Source organism: Aethalodelphis obliquidens, unplaced genomic scaffold (genome assembly GCF_003676395.1).
Source record: "Aethalodelphis obliquidens isolate GAN/ISIS:26980383/991018 unplaced genomic scaffold, ASM367639v1 scaffold35, whole genome shotgun sequence".
NCBI classification, from domain to species: domain Eukaryota; kingdom Metazoa; phylum Chordata; class Mammalia; order Artiodactyla; family Delphinidae; genus Aethalodelphis; species Aethalodelphis obliquidens.
This window is the reverse complement of record NW_020837979.1, coordinates 3336794-3351204: the sequence shown is the minus strand read 5'-3', so window position 1 is coordinate 3351204 and position 14411 is coordinate 3336794.

The window sequence follows — 14411 nt, the reverse complement described above, 5'->3', positions numbered from 1 at the left end:
ACATGATGTGTCCAGTATAAATAAAGAATTTTACAATCATAGAATTTGTGAAAATTCTTGAGAAGTGCAGTAACAACATAAGCAAACAAAAAAATCTAGACATTGTTAATTAAAGAAAAACCAAAAAGAAATGTAATAAATGTAGAGTACTTGGCTTAGCAATGAAAATACTTACATATTCATGATAAAACTGAATATCACTTAAATCAGAAATATTATTTTAACTGCTTTGGAGGTTGAGAGAAAGTGGAGTGGTATTCTATAAAATCTTCATTATCATTTTCCGTGATTGAATTATAAAAGGTAGGCAAAGAAATAGCAGTGTAAACATGTAAATACTATTTGCATACCATAAAAACACCTAATGGACGTGAAATAGATGTCCCTGGAGAGGATAACATGGAGACTAGGAAATCAGAAACTGGAATTTTGTTGGTAGCTTTGTAGTACTATTTTAGTGCACACTGCCAATGCAGTGGACACGGGTTCAAGCCCTGGCCAGGAGGATCCCACATGCCATGGAGCAACGAAGCCCGTGCGCCACAACTACTGAAGCCCGTGCACCTAGAGCCTGTGCTGCACAACAAGAGAAGCCACTGCAATGGGAAGCCCGCACACTGCAACGAAGACCTAACACAGCCATAAATAAATAAATAAATAATAAAATAAAACAGTATCATTAAAAATCACCCAAACGAGCTACTTCTTCACATCAAAAGAAAGGAATCCTTGACCAGATCACATGGTCATATTTCTACTTCATTCATACAAATACAACATATGTGTGCATCCATCTTCAATGTTTCTTAGAGAAAGACTCTCTGACTTAGTTTTTTTTTTTTTTTTTTTTCTACAGGTTATGTGGAAATAAGCACTACTGCTAAAAACAGTATGGACTACGGGAAATACGGTTTTAAAAACATGCATGTGTGCAACATATTCTGTTGATATTCCCAAGCACTCCAGATGAGATTCGTAGTCAAACTTTGGACCACCATCTCAGTACTCTAGTTAAACTTCAAGGAGCAATTTATCAGCAACATTATTCCGGGAGGTGCCTGGCAACGTGCAGTTGTAACCACCTTCCTCTGGAGTTTCTAATACTCAGTCACCGCTGTGTATCTTGGATTTAAGCCAAGGTAACACCATGAGGTGGTTTTATAACCTTTCCCTGTGAAGCCTGCTGGGCTGATGTCTGCAAAAAATGATTCATAGGTCAGTTACACTCTTTATGTACAGACTGAACAACTTTCTTTTAAAGGCATTTCCTTATATTTATCCTTTTGGAAGTTCATGTGCCAGTTTTCTGCCCACTGACACAGGCTTCTGAAATATTTCTGCAGCTGGCATTTCACTGTCTGGCATTTCAGTTCCTGAGAATTCACTCACCAGATCATTTATAACACTTTAAAATGAGGCCAGTACCCACATCACGCTTTGCAGAAACTCACTGTTTAGTAAAAATAAAACCATACTGTCCTATATTTGCCCCCCATTTACTGTCTCTGCACTAGGTTCCTCTGCATGGCAAGTAAGACTGCTCAAGCCCAAGCTGATGTTTTGATCTCTTTTAAATTATTTATGGATTTAAACCATTTTTATGTTTTGGGTGATCTTTTTCTCTTTGTCTATATCACAATAGATCATTTTGTGATAATTACTTCCTACTGTGACTCTTGTTTGCAGGTGACAGAAACCCAACTCAAATGGACTTAACTAAAACGGGTGAATTATTATAAAGATTTAAAAGAATTTCCTAGAAACCATAAGCAGGAAGAAAGCTTGGACTCAGGAAAGACTGGACTCAAGCTCTCTAGTACCATCTTGTTCATTTTCTTATTTCTGCACTGTTTTAATTTTTCTTTATTTTATTTTTCTTTTGAATCATTTGGCTTTTCCGGTCCACATGGCAGAGTTACTTTCTATTTCTTTTTCGTGATGACCAGGCTCATAGGGGAAAACATAGTATCATATTTTATTTTGATATGAATTTTTCTTATTAGTGAAGGTGAACATATTTTCTTATTTATTTTTATTTTCCTATTTGCAGTTATTTCTAAATTGCCCCTTTACTTGCCCTATGTGTGGGGTGATAGGAGTACTCATAATTTTAATTTCTTCATAGGAACTCTATGTTTTTAGGATTGTAACTCCTTTTTCTATAATACATATTCCCAGTTTGCTATTTGTGCCTTTAGTTTTTATGTGGATTTGGTGTAAAAATATTTTTTTAATGTTTCTTTATTTTCATTTTCCAACTTTTATTTCATGTTCAGGAAGTTTTCAGTGATTACATTAATATTATTTTATATTGTAACCTAGTAACTCTATGAGATTTAAAAATATTCAAATCTTAGATGGATCTGGAATTTACTTGGTAAGATGTAAGGTGAATATCCATCTTTACTTTGAGTTCTTTTGCTACTTATTTTAATAATTTTATTGAAAACTCCATCCTTTGAGAAAGCAACTTTATCACATTCACACACACAAACATGCACACACATCTAATTTAGTCTGGGGTTCCACATAAAATAGCTACCGTAAAAGTCATGGTATAAAACAGGTTACTGGTAATTTTGTGGGTGAAAATTCAGGGAGGACTGGTTGGCTTGTCTCTACTGCATGTGGCATTAGCTTGGGTGGTTGGTCCTGAAAGAGCCAGGTACAAGATGCTTTCTCTCCCTTGTCTGTTGTCTCCCTGTTTCTTGGCCTCATTTTCGCTCACAAAACATAGTGTCTCATCCTCCAGGGTTTCTCCATGTGGCTTAGGCATTTCACCATGTGACAGTCTCAGAATAGTTTCAAGGCTTTCAAGAGGCAGAAAAATGAGGCTGTCAGGCTGGTCAAGGGTTAAACTCAGAACTGGCATGGTGTGACTTTCACCATATTTTACTGGCCAGTGTCTTAACAGAACAGTCCCCTCACCAGATTCAAAGGGATGAAGAAATAGACTACATTTCATTCCAGAGAAGAAGTGATGTCCCATTATTAAAATAATCATGCAATGGGAAATTTCTGTGGCGGCACACACACAAAAATACACATACACACAATACACAAACATTAACTTACTATTCAGGAACATGATATGCCATGCTTCTTATTTAAGTATTTAGTTAAAATAATAGTTATTGCCAGTTTACAATGTGAGAGACCTTATTCTAAGGCACTGAGGATAGAGTGATGAGGATAGAGTGATGAACCTCACAGAGCAGGACCTCTGTGGAGCTTATAGATTTCTGAAATGCTCCAGTATATCTCATTCCTGTGCCACTGTATGATAACTCTTATATTAATGCACTTTTATTCCTAGAAAAGCAAAAATATCCTTCTATAAAGTATTACCTTGCTTGTTGCTCTTGTGAATTATCTCTGTTTTCCCCATTAAACTTCTCTAAAAAACCTTAGCAATATATGAGACTATTTTTTTCCCAGTCAAATCATTGTATCACTCAAGTTTCCAGCAGAAGAGAGAAGGCATACATGAAGAGTTTAGTGAGGACAATTCGATGCACTGATGACTGTTTATAAAAATGTGAGCAGGCTTAAGCGAAGTCACAAAAGATGGTGAGAAGTTCCAGGATTAGGGACACAGGGAGACCATCACCACCACTTAGCCTGAAGGGATAGAAGAGGAAAAGCCCAGAGAAGACTTGGAGCCAAGGACACAGGAGTGCAACCATAGCTGCAGCTCCTGCTAGAAACACTACAGAGGGAATGGGAACATACCCTGGTTTCTTTTCCTTCTGACCCTCCAGTCTCATGCCAGTGCCTCATGTTGGTGATTCTACCAGGAACTAGTGGGTGGGGGAAACCCCAGGTGACAAAGTCCACAGAATCAGCCACAGGCATGGAACTTGTCAGAGAAGGGCTGTGAGTAGACCTGGGGAGGAAGCAAATGGAGAAACAGCAGCCCAACACCCATATAAAATATATACTATTTCTGAAGGTGCTTGATCCAGTAGTCTCACTTCTGGGTCTATATCCTAAGAAATAGAAATCAGGATCTCAAAGAGGTACCTGCACTCCCATGTTCATTGTAGCATTATTCTCATTAGACACACACACACACACACACACACTGGAATATTTTTCAGCCTTTTAAAAAAAGAAATATGATCATTTGCACCAACATGGATAGACCTGGAGGACTTTATGCTAAGAGAAGTAAGCCAGATACAGAAGGACAAATACTGCATGATCCCACTTTTGTGAGAAATCTAAGATTGGCAAACGCAATGAAGCAGCAAGTAGAATGGTGGTTTCCAGGGGCTGGGTGGTGGAGGGAGGATGGAGAAGTGTTGATAAAACACTGCATAGCTTTAATTATGCAAGATGATTAAGCTCTGGAGATCTATGGCACAGCAATGTGACTCTAGTTAACAAAATTATACTGTATACTGAAAAATTTGCTAAGGAGGTAGATCTTATATCAAGTGCTATTACCACAAAAAACTTTTAAAAATTAAAGGGGCAGGAGGAAGCTCTCAGAAAGTGTGATGGATAACAATTAGGTTATCTCCATATTCATCAATTTGTATATGTTAATTATGTACATGTTTTTGTATGTCAATTATACCCTGGTAAAGTGATTTAAAAAACACAGACATGTATAAATCAGAAACTGAAAAAAATAAAGATGTTACAATCCATTCTCTCTCATTTTCCAGGTAGATAGCTTCAAATAATAATTTTGCCTCTTCTATCTCTGATAGTGAAGATTAAAATAAAATTGAAAAAGTAATAACAGTAATGGTAGACATGCATGTATTTCAGTTTGGGAGTTTACATCAATCCATGAGTTATCTATATATTTTAACTCCATTTTACAGAGTAGATGCTACATTCAGAGAGGTTAAAAACTCACCTAAGATTATACATGGTAGTAAAAGTGGGAGCCTGGAATTTAGTCTGGGTCTATCTGATTCCAGAGCCCTTACCCTTAACCACTACTCTATAAGGCTTCTTTCAAATTTTTCTTGTCTAGTTGCATTGGTTAACTCTTAAGTAATTGTGGTTAGATGGACAATTTGGTTTGGTTACTCACTGAGTGGTAGAGCCTGGAGCATTCACAGTGCATCATGATGTGGGCTCTTGATTTCAGAAAGATACGTTTGAATATATTTTATTTCTATGTATATTACAAAGTTTTTTTTAATTAGAGTAAAATTCTTAGTCAAGTTTGAAATTCACAGAACCAACAACCTGTGCAAGCGATTGTTTCTTTTTCTTATTGACTAAGTACACTTCCAATCTTGTCAGCCACCATGCTAGGCCTAAGATCTCATGTTATGAATGATGGCATCAGAATATCTGTAATTCACACCCTATTTTGAGGCTGAGAAATTATTTAACCTCTCCTGATCTCAGTTTGCTTGGGTGAGAAATGAGGGCCATGTTAGGTTCAACATTCCCTTATTCCTCTGGGAGGCTGTGGGTGTGAAAGAGCCTCCAGTGAATTAATTCTTGGACATCTTTCAGCTAAATGTTGTGGCCTCGATCTTTAGACACATTTCAGACACCAGCCCTGTGCCATGTTCTTGTTAGTACTTAGCCTCTGAGAATTTCAGTTTGTTTACCCAGAAAATAAGGGAAGGAGAGGAGATTTTATCATTTGCCCCTTTCAGATGCATACATATGTATATTTCTCTTCCATAAATGTGATTTATACACATATTATATTTATCTGTTATTCTAATATCAATTCTAAATGATGTATTACCTAAACATTTTTTAAAGAACTGAAGCTATAACCACTTTCTGGGAATTACATTCATGTTTGAAAAGGACTCTGGGTAATATTCCATTGTATATATGTGCCACATCTTCTTTATCCATTCATCTGATGATGGACAATTAGGTTGCTTCCATCTCCTGGGAAAAAAAAAAAAGGACTCTGGGATGTATAAATCTCCTTAACACACCCAGTAGTGATGTTTTAGTGCATGAATAGTTGCCATGGGGATTCTGGAAGTTGCCTTTTCCCCCATTTTTATACTTATTAAGATTTTTGTCAACAAGAAGTTGTTTAATTCCTGTAAATGTCATTACAAAAACCTGCTCTCCTGTCTAGCAGTGTCCTGTGTGCTGTCATCATGTAACTGCATCCCATGTTTGCAGTGTTCTGGAGGGGTGATGATCTGATGCAAAAAAAGCCATGTATTTAGTTGCACAGATTTCAATTTTAATTTTTTGGTACAAGAAGAACCAGCATATTTTTCCTAATCTATTTCCCTGGAATTAGATAATTGTGTATACTTATATATTCATTAATTCAGACAGCATCTATCTATACCTTGAGTGAACAGTGAGAAAAGTAAAAGCTGATATTGTAACATTCAGCATCTTTAAACAAAGTGTTGCATACATGACTAAGATGTCTTTTGTCTTTTTTTTTCTTTTTGAACTCACATTATGAGCAGAATCACTTTATCTAGATGTAACCTTGTTTTAGACTCTTCCTACATTGAAAGTAACACAAAACCTGGAAACAATTAAGTTCATCTTGTAAGTGATAGAAAACATCGCTGATGCTTCAACTGCTTCTCTCCCACTTTTAGGGAAATAGAGTTGGGGATCGACTTCCTACCTCTGATTGGTGTGGGTAACTGAAAATGAAGAATTATTTAGCATATAGAACCTTAATGGTGCAGTCCAGGATTTATGATGTAAAATGCTATCTTAACATAGTATACTTTAAAATGGTTTTGCTTTAAGAGGTGAAAAAAAGCTCTAGGCTTTAAAAGTATTTGTTTGAAAATATACAATCTGCTTTGTCTCAATCATTTGTGGCTTTTAAAATTTTATTTTAAAAGGTGTAACTTTCAAAATGACATAAAAGGATTTTCTTTGTTCCAGCTGTGACATCAGGAAAGAAAAAGGAAGAAATATATATTATGGCTTAATCCTTTTCCTTTTCTAAGGCAACATGACTACATCTGCCTAATTTTCAAAAGGTTACATTCATGTTTAAAATGATAGTGTCCCTTTCCCCTCTCTTAGCAATCCTATGGGATTCACGTGGCATTAGTCTCTAGGATGCTTCTGTAAACAAGATGCTGTTGCTTTTGAAACATGTGTTTTTCTACATTTGATTCTGATAGAAATACCAGGCATTGTTATAAAGTGATTTATAACAATAACTTGTTTAATAAACCTCAAAGAGAGGGCCTATGATTATCCCTATTTTACAGATGACAAAACTGAGACCAAGGAGGTTAAATGACTTGCTGAAAATAAAACAACTGCTAAGTGATAGTATCTCATTTGAACCCAGGCCACACAACCTCAGCAACTGTATTCCCGGGCACCCTCCAAGGCAAACCAGTCACTAAGTACAAGTTTTACTCTCCCCCTTAATCTATGCTATCAACTTTTCTCTTTTATTTCACTGGATAGATAAATATGTTTCTTGCAGAAGGTTAAATTGCTTTTCTTGGTTATTTATTGATTTACTTCATAGAATAATGTTAAGTGATGGTTTTTATTTACCATGAAGATGTGAGTTTGGGGCCTGGATGAAGTGCTAAATTAGGGAGCATAGCTTCTTCTTGTGATCAGGCTACACTAGGTCTTTCTCAGAGGACTCGAATGAGGACATTTGTGTGTTTGCATAATAGTTAGGACATTTCATAAATTATTCATTCATACTATACAACTTTAGAGTGGAAAATAAAGATTTATTTTATATCATTTTAAAAAATTCCAAAACTCATTCTCTTGTTTATTGTGTAATAACTTATTTATGGTTGTCAACTGTTGTTTCAAAAGCTTATATAATATAACTCAGGAGATATTTCTCATATTTTTCTAAGGCTTCTATAATCCTGGAAAATAATTTTTAGTTATTGCTGTCATTAGTAATAAGGTGTGTATGTGGCACAGTGGCCATCCTTTAGCAAACTCCTAAAATTATATCTTAAGACATAGGTTAAATACTTTAGTAACTAACATTAGTTCTTATTTTATGTTATTCCCAAATAATGATAAACCACAATATTTTACTCAAATAAGATATGATTTTAGTTTAAAATGCTATAATAATCCATATCATAAAGAGCATCTAAAGAATTAACATTTTATTTAAAAAGTAACATTTAAGGAATTATTCAACGTGTCTGACAAGTTTATATTCTTTATAGGAAAATATTCTCCAAGAAAACTTAAGATATTTTAAAATGCCTCTCTTTTAAAACTTAAGGTTAAAGAAAATGATGGGAAGCAGAGAGCATGAATTGATTGGATTAAGCTGGCAATAGAATGGGTATTTTTCTGAGGGTACCCACTGATCCCAGGAGACTCTAAGCTGAAAAGCTGGATAGTCTGAATGTGCTGAGTCAGGGGACAGAGCCAAAGGCCCTGCATGGTGAGGGGTCAGAGAGGAAAGGCCTCTCTCCCCATGGAGTTGAAGCCCAAAGACTGATATCTTTAGTGGGTAAAACTGGCAGGGGTGGGGTGGGGACAGACCACACATATATGGAAATCTGATATATTGATATGAGCAAAGTATAATTCCTTATGGGAAAAGAAATGGATTTTCAGTAAACTGAGATAAGATCATTGGCTACCCATATTAAAAATAAGAATAAAATACAAATAGATTCCTACCTCCTGCTAGACACAAAAATAAAATGGAGTAAAATAAATATTCAAAGCTAACGTTCATAAATTTTAGAAGAATATATAGAAAAATAGCTTGGTAGGGAAGAATTTTTTCAATAAGACACAAAAAGCAAAATTGATATATGAAAAAGATTAAATAATTCAACCGTACCAAAAGTTAAAAAAAAAAAGGTTTTTATCATCAAATATGCCAGAAGTAATAAAACAAGACAGGCACCAAGATGGTATTTGAAACACATATGATATATAGAAGTTTCATACGTTTAGTAATGAAAATATAGTAAAAAAATAAAAACATTGCTACAAATCAAGCAGAAAAATTCCTTACATCAAGAATAGTCATTTCAGAGAAGAAACATCAGTAGCCAATAAATATATAAATACCAGCTTAGTCTTATTAGTAATCTAGTTAATGCATATTAAATATAAATGGAAATAACATTTTACACCAACCAGATCGGCAAAAATTGCAAAACTGCACAATATCAGATGTTGGAAAGAATGTAGAGAAAAAGAAACTTTATCCACAGCTGGAGGGAAAGTTCCCTGGTACAACCACTTTGAAAAATGTATTTTCTGGTACAGCTGAACACACCCACATCCTGAGACACAGCAGGTCCAGACCTAGGGAAACTATTGACGTACACCTGGTTCTATGGGGCAATATTGAAAGTCTCTTTGTCATTTAAATTTTATCCCTTGTAATTGCTCATTTTTAAGCTATAGTTTTTAGTGCTCAGAGAAGGTAATTTACAATATTCAATTTTACTTTTATGCCACTTTATTATTTTAAGGGCTTTTCCACAATTGCCTTGATTATGTTAAGCTTAAAAAGAAACCTTGAATTTAAATCACATTCGTTTTGGTTTAATCATGTGCCATATTAAGCACTTGTAAAAATTATTCAGATTGTTCATATGTACCCGTATTTCCAAAATGAACTTCCTTCCCCTCCTCTTTTTCTTCTCAAAGAGAAATCTTAACAGAATAAATTCTGGGAAATTCATGATTATTTCCTTATTATTCATTATTATGAGGGAGATTTCACAATTTTCACAGAGATGTCAAATAATGATGTCATTGTAATCAAATTATCATGCAAGAACACTAATGAAAACTATTGGTTACACATCAATTCTTAAGAGTGAAAATTGATAGTTAAAAGCAGTTCCAAGGAAGCTTGCTAGCAGACTAAAAATATGATGCCGATGTACTTTCATTCAGCAACCACCATTAGTTCTCATTTCATAATATTTACCTTAGAGATCTAAGTCACAATATTTTCCTTGAGTGAGATTTCATTGTTAAATACACCGTAATGAGAAGTGTTGACATTTTATTGAAAACCACTCTATATTGCTAATCTGCTATGAATATTGCTATGGCAGTGGGGAAAATCTGTCAAAATGTGTTGGACTATGTTCTGTCTCGATGAAAAAGAATAACGAATAACTTCTCACAGTACAGGCGCTTATTTAATTACCGTTGCTATGTAACAATAAAACATGGATTGTCTTTCACCCTTTGACTTCTCCTATTTGACTCCTATTCATACCTTGGATCTCAGCTGGAATGTTCCTCCTTTCCCCAGAGAAGTCTTCTTCCTGTCCAAAGTTAACCTTAACCATGTGTTAAGTTAACCTTAACTCTCTTGGTTACCTCTCCTCTTCCTTCATTCCATTTCTCATGATTGGAAATTGTACATTTTACTTTTCTAGTAGTCTACATTACAAGATAAGTGGGTCCATTAGTTAATTTTTAGCATCTTCCTAATTTTAAATAGACTAAGAAATTGAAAACTTGAAGTGAATTATTAATTTGGGAAGCACAGATAAATTATATCAGGTTTGCAACTAGTTTCTCATTTTTAACACAGTCAATAAAGATATCCATTCACAAATGCACTTCACTGTGTACAACGGGAACAAACCCTGTCCTCAGAATTTACAGTTGAGTTAGGAATAAAAATCTACAAGCACAATGACTTCAAGTTTTTATGGTGAAATGTCCAATTTGTTAAAAGACATACAAAGTACTCTGAGTTCAAAGATGGTGCTGTTACTTTCTGCTGAAGTCATGACGAGTTCCATAAAGAAGACCTTGTGTTCATGATGTGCTTTGAAGAACAGGGAGATTATAAAATCTTCAGGAAGAAGCAAGTGGCATTAAAATAGAGGAAGAACCATTGTCAAAGCCAGTGGAAACTTGTTTAGGAATGGACTGCTAGGCCAGTTGGGATGGCTAGAGATGAAAGTATCAAGCAGATAAGGATGCAAATGAGAAGCAGTTCATTTCATCCACCCTAGAGGTGGATGCCAACTGCATAAGGAGAAGGAAGAAGAAAGATTTTCATATTTGACACTCATACTACTTCTCTATTTCTACTGATACACCACTCCACCGGGCATGGCTTCCCTACAGTTCTACTGAATACAGCATGTTCTGTCTTCAGTTATGTGTTAGTGCAAAACCAAAAGGGGGAGGGGGTGATTGAATAGCACTGGTTAATACAGTCTTTTTTGCCAAATTTAATTACTTTACTCATTAACTAAGCAATTATTGAGCTCTGTATAAAAGCCAGGAAGAAGAGAGTTACAAATATTTAAAATCAAAATGTAAACAAAAACTGCCATCAGAAAGCAGCAACTTAAGTTCATAGACTCCTGGAAGAAATCGCTTTGTGAACATGAACATACTACATGTGATAAGTGCTCTGTGCAACATGATGAGTACATAGGTACAGTAACCATGAGGAGTCCAAAGAAATTATGATATGTAAATACATTCTATTTTATGAAAAGATAAAAAAATTGATAAACCTTTAGCCAAGCTCATCACCAAAAAAGAAAAAAGAGGACCAAAATAAACAAAATAAGAAATTAAAGACAATAAATAACAACCAATACCACAGAAATACAAAGAATCATAAGAGAATGCAACAAACAGTTATATACCAACAAATTGGACAACCTAGAAGAAATGGACAAATTTCTAGAAACGTAAAAATTACCGAGACTCAGTCAGGAAGAAATAGACAATCTGAACAGACCAATCACTAGAAGTGAAATTGAATTTATAATAATAATGATGATGATGATGATAAAAACTCCCAGCAAACAAAAGTCCAGGACCAGATGGCTTCACAGGGGAATTCTACAAAACATATAAAAAAGAGCTAATAACTATCCTTCTCAAACTATTCCAAAATATTGAAGAGGATGGAACACTCACAAATTCAATCTACAAGGCCATTACCCTGATACCAAAACCAGAAAAAGACATCACAAAAAAGAAAATTACAGGCCAATATCTTTGATGCATATAGATGTAAAAATCCTGAACAAAATCTTAGCAAACTGAATTCAACAATATATAAGATGGATCGTACACCATGATCAGGTGGAATTTATTCCAGGGATGCAAGGATAATTCAATATTCACAAATCAATTAATGTGATACACAACATTAACTAAAGTAGGATAAAAATAAAATGAACATCTTAATAGATGCAGAAAAAACATTTGACAAAATTCATCATCCATTCATGATAAAAACTCTCATCAAAATGGATATAGAAGGAACCTACCTCAACATAATAAAGGCCATTTATGACAAACCCATAGCTAACATCATACTCAATAGTAAAAAGCTAAAAAGCTTTCCTCTAAAATCAGGAACAAGACACGTATGCCCACTCTTATCACTTGTGTTTAACATAGTATTGGAAGTCCTAGTCACAGCAATCAGACAAGAAAAAGAAATAAAAGGCATCCAAATTGGAAGGGAAGAAGTAAAATTGTCACTATTTGCAGATGACATGATACTATATATAGTAAGCCATAAAGTCTCCACCAAAAAACTATTAGAACTAATAAATGAATTCAGCACAGTTGCAGGATACAAGGTTAATATAAAGAATAATATATAGAAATCTGTTGTGCTTCTATACACTAATAATGGACTATCAGAAAGAGAAAGAAAAAATATCCCATTTAAAATCACATCAGAAAGAGTAAAATACAGGACTTCCCTGGTGATCCCACGGTTAAGACTCCATGCTCCCTTTGCAGGGGACAGGGGTTCAATCCCTTGTTGGGGAACTAAGATCCCGCATGCAGTGTGGTGCAGCCAAAAAAAGAAAAAAAAGTAAAATATGTAGGAATAAACTTAACCAAAGAGGTGGAACACCTATACTCTGAAAACTATAAAACATCGATGAAGGAAACTGAAGATGATACAAAGGAATGGAAAGGTATCCCATGCTCTTGGATTGGAAGAACTAATATTGTTAATATGAAGCAAACCATCAACAAATCGAAAAGATAACCTACTGAATGGGAGCAAATATTTGCAAATATATGACTGTTAAGGGGTTAATATTCAAAATATATAAACAGCTAATACAACTCAATAAAAAAATACCAATTGAAAAATGAATAGACATTTTTCCAAAGAGGACATACAGATAATTAACAGTCAAATGAAAAGATGTTCAACATCCACTAATCAACATCCACTAATGCAAATCAAAATGATGATGAGATATCACCTCACACATATTAGGATGGCTATAATCAAAAAGACCACAAATAACAAATGTTCACAAGGATGTGGAGAAAAGGGAATCTTTTACACTATTGGTGGGAATGTAAATTAGTACAGCTGTTATGTAAAACAGTATGGAATTTCATCAAAAAACTAAAAATAGGGCTACCATGTGACCCAGAAATTCTACTCCTGGGTATATTTGAAAAAAAAACCCACTAATACAAAAAGACACATGCACCCCAATGTTCACAGCAACATTATTTACAATTGCCAAGATATGGAAGTTACCTAAGTGACCATCAACAGATGAGTTGATGGATAAAGAAGATATAATATCACACACACACACACACACACACACACACACACACATCCTTGGAATATTACTCAACCATAACAAAGAACAAATTCTACCATTTGCAAAAATTTGAACGAACTTAGAGGGTATTAAGCTTACTGAAACAACTCAGACTGAGTAAGACAAATACTGTATGTTTTCACCTTTATGTGAAATCCAAAAAATAAAACAAACAAATATATATAACAAAACAAAAACAGACTCAGAAATATAAAGAAAAAATTAGTGGCTACCAGTGGGGAGAGGGAAGGTATGAGGGGCAAGTCAGGAGTATGGGATTAAGAGGTACAAAGTACTATGTATAAAATAAATAAACAAAAAGGATATATTGTATAGCACTGGGAAATACAGCCATTATTTTGTAATAACTTAAAATGAAGTATAAACTATAAAACTGTTGAATCAACATGTTGTACACCTGAAAATAATATAATATTGTAAATCAACTATACTTCAATAAAAACGGGAAGAATAAAAGAAATATATTTAAACTTTTAATTTGTGATTTAGTCCCTAAACACCTCCTTATAATATGGGTTTCCATTTTATTAGAATCTGGGGAAATTAACCTTTGGCTCAGAATTGGCAGTTATTTCAAATAAATGCAAAAAAAGCCTAATTCTTTTAAAAAGTTTAATTAAAATTTATCACAATCATATTTTAACACAGCAGTTAGATTTAATTGTTTTTAAGGGCAGAGTTTTTAGGGAAATTTGTCATTTTTGACGTTGACCCTATTTCACCAACATCATCAAAGAAAACCTTTTCAGTGATCGCCATTTATGTGAACATTTCTCCATTCATTCTCCAAACATTATTAAACATTCGCTATATGTACAAAGCACCACTTTTCATAGTAAGCTTAGTGAAACGAGTGTA